The sequence below is a fragment of the Gopherus evgoodei genome, chromosome 5 (genome assembly GCF_007399415.2).
Source record: "Gopherus evgoodei ecotype Sinaloan lineage chromosome 5, rGopEvg1_v1.p, whole genome shotgun sequence".
In the NCBI taxonomy this organism is placed as follows: Eukaryota; Metazoa; Chordata; order Testudines; family Testudinidae; genus Gopherus; species Gopherus evgoodei.
In genome coordinates, this window is record NC_044326.1 from 76,605,539 (window position 1) to 76,619,601 (window position 14,063).

The 14,063-nt window shown below is 39.7% G+C and overlaps 1 protein-coding gene across 2 annotated transcripts in view; it reads left to right on the forward strand.

The window, feature by feature from the left end:
- The window catches only part of MARCHF1 (membrane associated ring-CH-type finger 1), a 335,941-nt gene that overhangs the window by 30,657 nt on the left and 291,221 nt on the right, over positions 1–14,063 (forward strand). The window contains exon 1 of one of the 2 annotated variants that reach the window (XM_030563271.1): positions 8,138–8,220. The exons of the other annotated variant lie outside the window; for it this stretch is intronic. The gene's annotated coding sequence lies outside the window, so the exon portion shown is untranslated. Of the gene's footprint in view, positions 1–8,137; positions 8,221–14,063 lie in introns of those variants that run through there. 2 annotated transcript variants of the gene reach the window in all.

Consider the following 14,063-nt stretch of genomic DNA (forward strand, 5'->3'; position numbering starts at 1 on the left):
AGCACGAATTTCCCTAAGCTTAATTACCAGCTTAGATCTGATAGGCTGCCATCACCCAAAAATATAGTGTTTGGGGGCACTCTGACCTCCCCAACCTTCCCTGGGGACCCCAAGAACCCAGATCCCTTGGGTTCTTAAAACAAGGAGAAATAAACCATTCCCCCACCTTCCCCCTCTCAGAACTTCCCTCCCTACGCTATCCTGAGATACTGATCTAACCTCTTAAATCACCATACAGAGAAGCATCTCCCTTCCCTTCTACAAAGAGGCAAACAGATTCAAGGAAAACAGAGAGAGATTTTCTCTCTCCCATTCCCGTCTCCCCCACCCGTCCTGGTGAGTTATCCCAATCCCCTGGGATAAAACAAGGGAAACAGAGAAAAAAACAATCAATTAGGTTCTATAAAAAGAAATCTTTTAATAAAAGAAAGGAAAAAGTAAAGAATTATCTCTGTAACTTCACGATGTAAATATTACAGGGTCCTATAGCTTACAGACACCAGAAAGAGACTTTCCCCCCAGTACCGATACAAATCAAAATATTCCCAGCAACTACACGTATAAAAGTTAACCAGCCAGATCCACAATTGCAAATAGAGTAAAACAATTAAAAAGCCTAAACCGCCTGTTTTACTTACTATATAAAAAGAAACTTAGAGAGCCTGTAGTAATGTCCGGTCTCTCTCAGACCTTCCGAGAGAAGAAGACAAGAACAAAGAACTCACACAAAAACTTCCCTCCACTCAAATTTAAAGTATCTTGTCTTCTGATTGGTCTTCTGGTCAGGTGTCCAGTTTCCTGCTTGTAACCCTTTACAGGTGAAAGAGACATTAACCCTTCGCTATCTGTTTATGACAGACCCAAATATGATCTTCACATTGAAGAGCTCAGAGGGAAAAATCTTACTCTGTAATCCATGAATATAATGAATCTTTCTGACCAGAAGTCAATAATAGCTGTGCTTGGCTGCTGTGACCTTTTGGCATTGATTTCTAAGCTAGTAAGCTAGTGATTGTCGTATGGATTTAGAAAGTAACTGCTTTATTTCAGCCTTAGATGATATATAGCACGAAGCAAACCTCCTTCATTCCTTTCTTTGGTTCTTGTATGTATGAGATTTCTAATCTTCCTCATAAACATGTTAGTGTGTTAGCATCATTGGTCTTAGTCTCAGGTGTATGTATCACTTCAGTTCTTTTTGACACTGATAAAAAATGTTAGTAGGAGTTAATTTTTAGCTGGGAGATTTTCTGTTTTAGATCAGAGAGTTGCAGTTGGACAGAAAAGGTGTGAATTTTCCTGGCTATTGCAATGTGTTCATACAGCAGGCTAGAAAAAGCCAGCGGGATAAGACATTTAAAAAGCAGAGTGTACCATTAGGCCTATCAAAGAGGCAATAAAGACAACTAGAAAAAAGATATAAAAGAAGGAAAAACTATTGTTGAGTGGTGAGGGAAATATATTTTAGGCAAAATCATCTTTAAGAATTATAGCTTACCAAAATATTTAAGAATATTATTATTGCAAAATGTGATAATCAATGAAAATTAAATGAAACTACAGCCTGTTTTAATCCTTCATTAAATATTTACTATTTTAATTTCAGTCCCCTCCTGAAAACCATTTATGACATGGCTAGTCTGGGGATATTGGAGAGTATAGTTAATAGTAATCAGATATTTCTTTCCATTTATATTTCAGTAACTAAATATGTTTGCCAAATACGTGTGATAGGAAAGCAAAGACCAATGTTCACATCCAGTCCTGTAAACTCCTATCATACAGAACTTCAGGGAGTATGTCAATTGAAAACTAGCTGCAGAGGGGAAAGGGTATGCTTTTTTCATTAGTGTTATGTATTTCATCAGTTTTTTTAAAAGCTTTCTCAAAAGACATGTAGTGTTGAGCCAGACTCGGGAAGTTCAGGAATTTAGTTCATGTAAGCATCCAGGAGTTATCCAGACTTCAAAGGCCAAAAAAGTGGACTTGAAATGTCATGGGAACAGGCTTTTTGTTTGTGATATTTTGGTATTTCCTGCTTCTGATCAGGATGGAAGTGTATCTATCCTTTCTCTGCATTTCCACTTTCAGTTTTTCAAGAACCAGAAAGTGAAGAGCTATGCATGAATATGAAAGTGAGTGGGGGTGAGGGGATGAGCTAACTAAGCTATTGCAAATCTCAGAAAAGGTTCGATTTGAGTTTTGAAAAAGATTTTGGTCACTTATTTTATTTGAACTGGTTCTTTCCATCACTAACATGAAAGAATTTTTCAAACCAAGTAAGCTGCATCTAGTCCAGGGGTCTCAAACTCAAATGACCCATGAGGGCCGCATGAGGACTAGTACGTTGGCCCGAGAGCCGCATTACTGATACCTCACCCCGCCGCCCTCGGCCCTGCCCCCACTCCACCCCTTCCATGAGGCACCGCCCCTGCCCTGCCTCTTCCCACCCCTTCCCTGTCACCATTCCAACCCCTTCCCCGAAATCTCCACCCAAACTCCGTCCTCCCTGCCCCCAGGGGGTGCAGGAAGGGTGTGGGATGTGGCAGGGGGTCAGGGTTCAGGATGCAGCAGGAGGCTTAGGGCAGTGAGTTGGGGTGCAGGAGGAGTGCAGGGTAAGGCAGAGGGTTCAGGATAGGGGGTCGATGTGTAGGGTGCAGCAGGGGGTTCAAGGCAGGGGGTTGGGGTGCAAGAGGGGTGTAAGGGGCAGGGGGTCAGGGTGCAGGAGAGTTAGGGTGCAGGAAGGGGATCAGGGTGCTGGAGGGGTGTGGGGTACAGTAGGGGGTCAGGATGCAGGAGGGGTGCGGGGTGCAGCAAGGGTTCAGGGCAGGGGGTCGGAGTGCAGGGTGCAGCAGGGAAGGGAGTGGGGTTCAGGAGGGATGCGGGGTGCGGCTGGGGGTTGGAGTATGGCAGGAGGCTCAGGGCAGTGGGTTGGGGTGCAGGAGGGGTTCGGGGGCGAGCTCTGATGTATATTTATAGTGCAGACATTCACTATCTCTTAAATCTGAGCCTTTGATTATATGAATAAGGATAACAACAGACATGGTTACATATAAAATAAAAAGTATAACACACTTGGAATCTAAACGCAACTTAAACAGGCTAAAAACCTTTGTCTAACGGAGCTTATCTCACTTAAAGCAATCTCTCAGTGATTCCAACCCTTGTATCTGTGATCCCCCTTTCATGAATGCAAAAAGCACTAATTTTGCTTTCTCGGTGAAGCCTAAAATTGTGTGATTTTTTTGCCAGCCTCTTATACCGCCAAAATTCATTGATTTGCCCCAGATGATACCCCACCTCAGGTTTATTCCCCAGTATTTTATCTACTTTTGACTTCCCATCCCCCTGTTGACTCGCATGTAAATTGGGTTTCTATTGTGTTGGCCTACAATGTTTAATCTATATGGCCAACAAAGAGACAGGTGAATCAACAGCCTTTGTCTGACCCAAAATGGTTTGTCAGCTCTGCCTTGGGTGCAAATTTTATATGTACTGAAAATGTTTTACGCACAACTTAAATGTCATCCATGCATTTCTCCCTGAACAGTTATGGGAATCAGTATGACATATGCTTTTATTAGATACCTCATTTGACCCTTTCTGGATAATTACTGTGAAAACGATGTGTTTGGTGCCGTGAGTTTGTCAGGCCTGTCAAGAGTTACTGCTATGGAACAGTGAAACCTTTACCAATTAGCTTTAAGGGGTTCCGAGAGTCACAGTACCCAATTCCCACTACTATTTAGTGAGACATGGGCACCCAGCTCCCTTAGTTCCATTTGAAAATCCAATATCTAATTCCAGACTCAGGCACTTAATAAGTGACCTGATTTTCAGAGGTATTGAGCAACTCCAGCTACTGAATTGAAAGGGACTACTCACATGAATAGGGGCTACAGAATCAGGAATTGATAAGTTAGACCCACATGGACATTTTTTGATATTGCAATGTGCTCCTTATTTGGCAGTTTCTGTTTAGTTACTAAACTTATTTTTCCCACTTTTACATAATATGTTAGCGTTGGGGGTGGTGTCCTAAAGCATTATTTTTCCTTTGAACCATTTCAGTTGGTGTTCAACTGTCCTGTGATTTCCTTGCCTGGAAAAAATAACTGTCATTTTGTGTAGTAAGTTGGTTTGCCCTTTTATTTTAAAGCAGATTATGCCCTAGATAGGTTTTAGAAGTCTGCACATCAAAGTGCCTGCTAATTTCTCCAGGCAGTTTGAAATGATTTTCAGTTGATATATTTGATGGCCTTAAAGCAGCACCTGTGTACATGTCTAATTGCTTAAGTATGTTGAGAAAAATATAAACAATCCTCCTCTTCAACAGATGAGCTCTGTCAGTACAGAGTCCTTGAAATTTGGTCCTTTAGCCGATCTATTTAAGGTAAATGTCACTGGTATTATGTTTCATGCTGTACATCTTGGTGATCACTAAGGGCCCCTGGATGCAACATTTATTACTGTTAATAGGAATTCTCTGTAAATTGAAGGCAGGATATGGTCCTGAAGTGTCTAGCTAGTTGCATGTCCAGATTAGGTAATTGCATACACAAATTGCAGTTTTCACTTGACCCACATTAACCATGTAGCTTGTACAAAACCGAGGCACATTTTTAGCCCTGAATGAAGGAAACTCACTATCTATATGCTGCGGTGACATGATTTTGAAATGACATTTTTTTTCTTTAGTTGTAACTTTTTAAAAATAACTGATAACGAAATAGATTATAATTATTTGGAATCTGAGAAAGGACTCTCACTTTCTAACTTCCCAAGAGAGGAATTATTTTGGCATAGCTCATGTGGACAAAGGAAGACGTTAAAACTACAATCTCAATGCCTTTTGCTCAGAATGTAAAATCAGTCTTCCTTTGCAAACAAACAAAAATGCTCTTATTGGTGGGTGAAGGTACAAAAAGCATTAACATTGTCCAGTTACTAGTTACTAGCTGGTTAGCCCAGATACTATGGTAATACATACAGTCTAAATGACTGGGTAGAAAAGAAAAGTCATATTTTATCCTTGTTTTGGTAAAGCTGAGTTGAAAGCTTCATGTCAAAGACAGAATGTGGACTGTTGTGTGTGTAAATAGTCATTCTGATACAGTATATCTAAAGCAGTCTTGAAATTCACTCCTGTGGGAAAAGGCCATCACAAGGCATACTCAGCACGTAAGTCCCACTGAAGCTCTGTATTGAGGAATCAGTGGTTCATAGGCTTTGTGCAGACCTTTGCACAGAGGTAAATTTTATCTCCATTTTAGCATGAATAGTATGAAGTAAATAACCCCAAGATCTACAAGTAAGTCCGGGACCTAATTCTCTTCTGGTGACCTCCTCTAGTCATTTATTGTTGATAATTTTTAATGTTACTGAGTGATATCCCATATATGCTGGCCATAAATACACTGTAGCAAAACATTTCATGATAGCTAAACACTTGGTGAGATATTCAGCAATAAAAAGGAACCTTAACTAGTACACATCTTGTAGCGAAAGGATGGTTTTGTGGCATAGTACGAGGTAACAGTCTTAACATATTCAATTCCTACTAGTGATCCTGGTTTATCACTTCTAACTATCTAAAAGAGGTTTGTTTTCATTTTGTGTGTTGTGCTGATTTTGTCCATGAATACTTTCAGGAAAAATAGAATGAGGCATATTAATGATGGAATGTCCTTTAAAGGTAACGTTTGATCTTTTCTAGATCATTTTGGATCGACTTGAACAATAGCTTGAAAGTTCTACTCAACAAAGGTGAAGCTTCTGTTCTGAGAGTCAGTGCAAGCCTCTTTAGATGGGTTTTAAGTGAGACTTAAGGGATACTTAGATCCTGGTGTGGATGCTCTGCTTAAGGCTATGGAGTAAAATCCATTCTAAGTTTTTATTTTGGCCATATGTGAAGATGTTTTATATTGTCTTTAAGCAAAAAAAAACAAAAAACCAAACAAACATTCCAATAGACAAAATTTGTTTTGAGTAGCATTTAAAATCCTAAGAGAGCAAATTAATGTTATGAGACATTGAGATTACTCTCATCTTGTCTCTCTCTCAACTTTTCAGGGGATACAAGAGAAAACACCCTCTGGCCCTTACACTTACTCTAGTAACGTTTTGGAACCTGGCAATGGATGACATACAGAAAACTGAGTCTTAAAAACTTTGGGCCAAATTGTACTTTGTACAGAAATATATAGGGGGTTATATAGAGAGTTAGGGGGTTATACACTCCATATATAGATCTACAAAGATTTGTCAGATTTGTACACATTTAATTAATTCAGCCAAATAAAGCAGTGTTCTTGTAAATCATTTCTAAAAAGGTATTGCTCCAGTTTCTTATGTGTAGATAGGTTCCAATATTCCAAGCACTCTTTATTTTTTTGAGCACAAAGAATAGCTACTGGGAGCCATAATTTTATGCAAAATCAGATTTGTGAGTCACTTACTTATCAGCCCGGTGTCTGTTGTAAGATTGGGTTTATCCTGGTCTTAAATACACACATTTTTGAAAGTATCTTGGGGCATTATTACAGGAGATATGCTAGGAATGATATTTCTAGCATATGTAACTGAACTGGACTCCTCTATGCTTGATGTAAATATTTGAACTATATAGGTCTAGATTTCAGAATCAGAGGTCCCTTTTGGATAACTTTGAGGTTTATATTCTAACATAGTTCAAAAAATCCCATGTGACATGCTCCCAAACAAATCATAGTTCAAAATTTAGGAAGGGACAGAGGAGTATTCTGTAAACAACCTTTTTATATATGATAGAAACTGACTGACTATTAACATGTATCATTGTCCTTGACAAATACATAATACACTAGATTCTAATTGGTTAGGGATGTTTAGGTAAATATGTCATTAAATTGGGAATGTAAAATCCTATGAGTAACTATTGAGTAAATTCAGATTCTTACACTTTGCTCTCAAACAAAATTTGTAGATTTGAAACTGGTTTTCAAACTTTTCAGAATAAGACTTTGAAATGTTTGTTTCCTAATCTTAACTGTTTCCACTACATTTTTAGAGTATGAGATTCTGTGATAGAACTACTGAAATGTAACTTGGCAGCATCCCTATAGAGGCAGTGTTTGCATAAGAATGTGGAGCTGTGGAGCATTAACAATAGGAAGTGTGGTGATGATGGGAAGAAACTCAACAAATCCAACAGTGTTGGGGCTAGTAGCCAGGGATCTGGGGAACAATGGAGGGAAATAGGGAAGAAATCTGAGATAGCGGGATGAGATAATTGAATTAGGGAGATAAGAAGATAGAGATCATGTGGGGAAGAGAGAGACCAGAAGCAGATTAGATTAATTGCCTCCTTCCTTTCCTCCATCTGACTGTTTTGTAAATATTTGTCACCTGTAAATTCTGGTATACAGGCTTTTGTTCAGGTGATATCAGAAGCCTAACATGAGTTTAAACCCATTTGTTATTGTTCAGATTAGCCTGAACTCAGCAAAGCAATCAATCATGTGCTTAACTTTAAGCATGTGAGTAGTCTCCTAATGTCAATAGGGCTATTCACATGCTTAAAGTTAAGCATGTGCTTACATGCTTGCTTGATAGGGGCCTTTGATAGTCCTATAAAACAAGACAGCACAATACTGTAGTGAAGAGTTATAAAATGCAATAAGAATCATAGCTATGAGATAGTAAGCTAGATAAGAATATTTTTCCTAGTGGCTATGTAGGCTTCAATGATTGCTGTGTTACTTCCCGTCACATTCAAGTGGTGTTACCGTTATTGGATAAAGTATCAAACCAAAAATGATTTGCTAGTTCTTCTAGTCATGGAGAAAAGTAGGAACATTTCCCCCCTCCCCCATACACACACGTTTTTTTCTTTTCAGTTTGGTTATCAGATAAACAAAAGATGCAGTGCAAATATTAATTTGGAGTATAGTATAACCAGGGATTGCATCTTGTTTATCCTCTAATTCTTGCACAGAATTTTAAAATTGTGGGGCGGGGGGCTTATTTTTGTTTTTATCAACATGCTTCTATCAAATTCATGTTTTTTTGATGAGCTTCTAGTGATGGCATATTTAAAAACCTATTAACTTTTATTGAAGAGACAAGGTGGATGAAGTTATATCTTTTACTGGACCAATTTCTGTTGGTGAAAGATACAAGCTTTTGAGACAGAGCTCATCTTCCAGTTTGGGAAAGGTTCTCCTTGCATCCCAGCAAAAGGTAAGGTGGAATACCTAGTTTGGCATAAATAGTTAGCACATATACTAAGGGACCATTCAAGGTAGAGATGGTCTATTATCAACTCTACAGTCATAGGACAAAAAAAGAGTTAGGGGGTTACAGATGGTTGTACTAAGCCGGACATCCGGTGTCTCTGTTCAGTCCATTATTTTTGGTGTCTTGCAGAGTTATGAATTTAAGCTCTCAGGATTGTCTTTTGAAAGTGTTGTCCCGGTTTCCTTTGAGGATGAGGCTTGATTGATCAGATATAGAGTGATCGCTTTGTGAAGTGTTCACCCACAGGTGATAGGGTGTTTTTGTCTTATCACTTCCCTGTGTGAGTTCATTCAAGAGCATAGTGGTTGTCTGACTTCACCCACATAAAATTGTTGTTGAGGCATTTAGTGCCCTGGATGGGGTACACCACATGTGTGGGATCCATGGCTCTCGAGGGAGGTGTTGGTCATTGTAGCAGTGGAGATAAGTCTGCAGGTTTTGCATCGATTGTTCTGGCAGGGCCTACCGCTGTTTTAATTAGTGTGTCCTGGTCTTTTGGGAGCTTGCTTCTGATCAGGAACTTGGGGAGGTGGGGGGTTGTTTGAAGGCCAGAAGTGGGGGTATGATGGGAACAACATGGCTACAACTATGCTGCATTGAAACTTCTATAGCTGTTAGGCAAAACTATATAAATTTCAATAATATTTAGACATTTAGTAATTCTGACTCTTTTAGGATCTATGTTTATTTAAAAAAAAAGTCATGTTTTTCTATGTAGCATGGATCACAAACTTCCCAAGGTAATTATCACCCCGAAAATATGTTTCATTTAACTAAACCATTTTTCAACAGTTCCTTTGGTCAAAGAAACAAAACATAATCAATTGAATCTATATGTAGAAGTTCTGGGCTAGGGAATGTGCTTTGTTTGAATTCATGCAGTAGCCCTTTAGCAAAAAGTTGATTCAACATGATTCAAACATTGTCAGTGTTTCTACTACACTCTTATGGCTATATGAGCTCCCTCTAGTGGCTCATTTACATTAAAGTTCTTAGTTTTCCTTTATTTAAGTATCTGCATAACAGTGTGAACAAGGTTGCTGACCCTCATGTAGAAGATCAAACTCAATTTCTTGTGAACTTGTGTTTTTCATTGAAAAACATCATTAGTTCTCTTGAATATGATATGGATGCATTTAAATTCTCAGCTCCTTATTTTCTTAGAGAAAAAAAATAAGAAATGATAAGGGAATTAACAAAAATCTGACCAACTTCTTATTTTGTACAAACAGACCCTAATCTGTTGCAATCACTGGAGAGCATTCATTTCCTGTGTCAGAATTTGGCCTGGCACAATGGTGTCCTAGTCAGTAATGCACAATAATAGTTTGTGGGGAGTTTGAATAACATAACTGCATATTTGTTTGCGGCTTGAGTTGGTATGACACGTCTACCAACCTTCACTCGAAGCTTTGGGTGTTTTTTGTGAGGATATATGTGTGTATACCCATACAGATCCTTTGAGTCACAAACTGCAATGCCTCTTATAAAATATTATGAGTAGAAAAATACTATTTAATTTTAAAAACACTTAGTACAATTTCTATCTAATACTTCTCATTTATGAATAGAATTAGAACTCTTGGCCTTCATTCACTAACCCGTTTTGGGGGACTATGGTACAGTAGATGATAAACATATGCTTTTTGTTTAGCTGATATTTACATCAACAACCTATAAAATGTGAGAGTTATGACTGAATTTCAAATGAGAGCAAATTTGGTGCTGTTACTGGATTGTATGTGACCATCATCACTTTTGTAGGTGATGATGATGTAAATAAACACCCAACAGTGGATTTGAAAGGTACTGTTAACATAAGCAATTTTTACTAAATGTTGTGATCTTGCTGCTTTTAAACTCTGGTGGGCAGACTACAAATTTAATACCGACTACTTACATTTTATACAATTTTAGCACTGTTTTATCATTAACATAACTATCATATCAAGTCCAAGATGCAGCTAGGTAAACGCTTGTTAAATATATTATTATTATTATTATTTTATTTCATTGTTTTACAGAAAGTTAAACTTGTAATGCATACAATTGCTGGGCACAAATGTCTTTCAAGGAGTCTAATTTTACATTTTTAATTACATGATCTATTTTAATTATCGGTGTTAACTGCAAATATTTCTGGCTTGATTCCTTTGGAAAGTTAACACTGATTTCCCAGGAGGCCACTGGATTTACAGGTGTTCCAAGATCCATCCAATCTATTGCAGGTTAAACACAGATTTGATTTGAGGATCTACTTCCTGATGGATGGGGGCTCAGTGGAACTTAGATTCATCTGCAGTGAGGCCCCCGCTGTGACATTATACCCCCTAGTCTTCATAGAAATATAGTTATGATATAATATGGCCTAATTAAGATATATTTTATGCAAGATGGGTCTTGTAAGGTATTGTTGGAAAGGTTATGATTTACTGAAAGTGATTATCCAATTTGTATGTATGTATCATTTCTGAATCTAAACGTAGGGATATTGACTGTGTAACAATTACAACTGTGTGTGTATTTGGAGGACACCCACCAGACAATGGGCCATCACAGCCTTGAAGGGCCGCTAGGAAGAAACGATAAGACTTTGATGATACTAATCACTTTCCCTCCTGAGAGGGGTCCTGGGACATAGCTGTGACACTACCAGGTCAGGTGGTCCTGACACCTGATACAAAATATCACCCTGGACACTGATGGTACTTTTCCTCTGTAGGGGGATGGGGATCAAACTAAGGTATTCTCGCTGTAGGTAAATCCGTTTTAAGGCTGAGGGAGGGGGTTAATCTTCACTCTCCTCCATTGCCTACCCAAGAAGAAAGACTGTTGAAAGTACCTGGAGCGACAAAGGACCTAACCAGTGGGGAAAGGCAGGGGTGAGTCTAGACTAAGGTGGGGGTCCAGTGTGTAAGAAGAAATAACTGGAACTCTGAGCTACAGAAACTCTGCAACTTGCCTAAAATAGGCAACTTGCCTAAAATAACATTTAGGGTGAGAAATGACTTCTTGAAACCAGCCTCTTTAAGATCTTAAATTTAGTATGCCTGTTTTGTTTTTTTTGCTCAGTAATCTGCTTTGTTGTACTTGCTACTCCTTCTTATCACTTAAAATCTGTCTTTTGTAGTTAATAAACTTTTCTTGTTTATAAAATAACCCAGTTTGTGCAATCCATACTGGGGGAAGGGGCAGGGGAACAGGTAGGGAAGGGAAGAGGCTGTGTATATCTCTTCACATGGAGAGAGAGGGCAAATTTTTATACGCTTGTGCTGTGCAGATCTTTCTATACAGCACAAGACAATATACCTTTGGGTCTGCACTCCAAGGGAGGGGAGCACCTGAGTGGTAGGGCAAGTCCCTTAAGCTGAATCTTTCCAGAGCTGATCTCAGTGTCTGTCTCTTTTTGCAGCTGGGTGTGGCCCTGCCTCTGTTTGCTAGAGAAGGCTTAAGAGCTTGGCTCAGCAAGATAGGGTAAAGGGACCCAGGCTGGCAGAACAGGTGGCCTCAGTGGTATCCCAGTACATCAGGTAGCACATTAAAGCGGGGCAGCCCATCGCACCCACTGCTAGAAAAGGCACAGGAGTTGAGGCAATCTCAGGATGTCCTCTGTTGGCTCTGATGTTTGAATTTATAATCCTGTGATACTCATTATGATCTGAGAGAGAGCATTTGGCAGGAGAGCAGTGCCAAGCATTGAGGCAGTTGAGTCTGCCAGAAAAAAACCAAGTTGAAATGCAGCAGCGCCATTTCCAATTGCTGGAGCATGCACCCAGCACCCCATCCACCCAGGCCACAGCAATGATAGTGGAGAAACACAACCACTACTGTCTGGCTTGGAGGCCCTTCTTTGCTCCTTTTTCTACAGTTCTTTGCCACTCCAGTCTGCCATGGTGTAGAGTAAACAATGGCTGCCAGTTTGACTTTTCTTTGTATATAAAGCACCAGACGAGTCTATAATTTGTTCAAAATACTTCTTTTCACAATGGCTGAAATATAGAAAAAGGGAGTCAGCCTAGACATTGTGAGGTACAGGTTAAACCATCATCCTGCACTTGCAGACCTGCATTAAATGATATGTAGTACAGGGAAGTTCTAATGTAAGTTGTGCCAGTGACTTTGTAGTGTGATGTCCAAGCTGACTGAAGGACATGATGTGTCATGGAAGTTTTATTGTTTCATTGCTGAAAATTACACTAGGGAGATTTTTGTCCTGCATCAATCCACTCTTTTGCTTGCTGTAACACTTCCTGTTGAGATACAGTTTTGCACTGTATGGTACTTAACGTTGGTAATGTAATGGGCCATCATATCATGCAAATGTCTTCGGGTTTTACTTGCACAACTTGTTTCCATATTTTCAAACTTGCTTTTTTGACTTACCACTTCCATGTCACAGTGGAGATAGAGAGTTAGACGTTGCAGGTATGCAGTATATATAGGCACAGACCTCACAAGTGGCAAGTGCATTATTCTTCTCTGTAGCTGCACTGATTTCCTTTTTAGTCTGTTGAAGAGGGAAAGAATTGTAAATAAGCTAGTAATGCTGATGCTGAATTGACGTGTAGTAATGTACAATACATTATGCACAACAGAGGAAAAAATTTTCCAGAGACATTCATCTCAGTTGATGGCCGGCCACAACATTTTGGCACCTGAGGCAGGGAGCTCAAATGATGCCCCCATGGCCCCTCACTTGGGCCAAAACTTTGAAAGGTCTCAATTCTGCCTTCTTCCTCTCATGGTACTGCGCTGCTACCTACCCCAATAAAGGAGAACTAACAATTTAAAATGCCTTGTTCAGAAATTTTAAGTAATACTTAACTTTCAGATACCTGAAAAGCAAATGTAACTTTTCTTGTCTGCATAGTAAACACTGGCATTTTTATCTGTTTGAATAATCAAAGTGATGCTTTCCGTGCCTTCTTGGTTGCAAAGATTTGAACTGCTTCCTGCTGAAGGTCCACAGTCTGGGCCAGCTCGTGCTCTATTGAGATGGCTGCAGGGCCAACCAGCCTCTCCTGTGTCATTGTGGAGCGTAGACATGTTTTTATTAACTTCAGCTTGGAGAAGCTGTGTTCTCCACTAGCAACTGTTACAGGAAGTGTTAGAAGTATGTGCAGAGCAACAAAAGCATTTGGAAAGAGGGTGGCCATATTATTTGTGCACATATATTCCAGAACAGCCTTTGAAGTTGATCCTGCTGAAATGTATTTTGAAAGGGCTTTCAGTTCATCACCTAAATCACTCACATCAATAATGCGCATGTCATCATGTGTCAACACTGTCTCTAGTGCCCTGCACTGCTGGTGTAGGTCTTCTTCAGGTATAGTGAGGAGTTTTGGAATATCATACAACATCCCAAATATACTGCTGTGTTCCTTGAGCTGCATGAAATGTTCTTCAACTGACTGTACTGAACAATTTAGCACCTCATAGACTTTAAGGTCAGAAGGGACCATTATGATCATCTAGTCTGACCTCCTGCACAGCGCAGGCCACAGAATCTCACCCACCCACTCGTATAACAACCCCCCGACCTATGTCTGAGCTACTGAAGTCCTCAAATCATTGTTTAAAGATTTCAAGGTACAGAGAATCCTCCAGCAAGTGACCTGTGCTCCACACTGCAGAGGAAGTCGAAACCTCCCCCTCACCCCGAACCTCTGCCTATCTGCCCCAAAAGAAAATTCCTTCCCAAGCCCAAATATGGCCATCAGCTAAACCCTGAGCATGTAGGCAGGACTTACCAGCCAGACAGCCAGGATAGAATTCTCTGCAGTAAC